At 46.9% G+C, this 1,227-nt stretch overlaps 1 pseudogene; it reads left to right on the forward strand.

Annotated features, from left to right (window-relative positions):
* The first annotated feature begins 543 nt into the window (after positions 1-543).
* Positions 544-1,098, forward strand: LOC109118555 (annotated as a pseudogene).
* Positions 1,099-1,227: the final 129 nt, after the last annotated feature.

Genomic DNA, 1,227 nt, shown 5'->3' on the forward strand with positions numbered 1-1,227 from the left:
TGGAGTTAACAGTTGCCTGGGCATAACCATCTAACCTATGTCCAGAGGTGAGCATTTGCCCAATTTTATAGGCGCCAGGATTGGAGGTCCAGAGATCACCCTTTCTTTTCTGCCTAGGCCTTGGGCTTGCTCTCACCATGCCCTGGTGGGTGGCTTGAGAGCCTCCCACTTCAAAGGACAAGATGTGTCAGTTTGGGTGTGTTCCTCATGGAACCTTTTGTGTACTTGCAGGTAGGAGCCGGTCTGTGTGCCTGTCTGGAGAATTTGCTCACCACTCCCTTCCCTATAGCTCCTCTACCCTGAAGATACAAGGTAGACTCCCCACCCTGGGCGGCCCCAGGGGCTGCAGCGGGGCTGTGAGGAGTGGCCAGGGAGAGGCAGAGCGGTGGCAGCCGGTCGGTGAGCAGCCAGAGAGAGCAGAGCCAAGGCAGAGCACCTGCAGGCACAGGTGCTGACCCCCACCTACCACGGCGATTCGCAAGAAGAGCACCAAGAGCCTCCCCGGTCCCGAGCCACGAATTCTTCCTGTAGAATCACACAGACATGGTCTGCTGTGTGGCGATGGCCTTCCTGCTGGGGCTTATGTTTGAGGATAACAGCAAAGGCTTCCGTCACTTTTATTACATTGTTCAATACAGTTGTTCTGGTGCTGCATTATTTTGTTGAATTTCTTTTCCACATCACCTGTTTTATTTTAGTGATGAAAAGTATCAGAAAGGGTTTTCTGTGTGAGCAGTTCTTTTTGTTTTGGGAAGACTTCTGACTTTAATTCTTTCAGTACGCACTGTTGGTTTTGGCCATGCAAGAGCAGAGAATCAGGAGGTGGATTTTTGTATTGGAAACTTCAACGTGTTGGCTGTTAGAATTGCTGTTCTGGCATCCGTTTGTATTACTCAAGCATTCATATTGTGGAAGTTCATTAATTTTCAGCTTGGAAGGTGGAGGGAACACTGCTTTTCCGGCACCACCTGTAAGGAAAAAACTACCAGTGACTAAAGGCAGCCGGCCTTCTAGAAAAGGAACAGAAATGGTGTGAATGGAACAGTGACATCAAATGGAGCAGACTCTCCCCATAATAGGAAAGAGAAATCTACATAATGAATTAGAAACTAATTGATCAATGTCCCCCAAGAAATCTGCATTTATTATATCTTTCAGCTCTAGAGATCTTTCTGTTCTTGAAATGTGGTTACTGCTCTTTAATTCTTTTTTTTTTTTTTTTTTTTT

The sequence above is a fragment of the Fukomys damarensis genome, unplaced genomic scaffold (assembly GCF_012274545.1).
Source record: "Fukomys damarensis isolate Sample0158 unplaced genomic scaffold, DMR_v1.0_HiC HiC_scaffold_22, whole genome shotgun sequence".
NCBI lineage: Eukaryota > Metazoa > Chordata > Mammalia > Rodentia > Bathyergidae > Fukomys > Fukomys damarensis.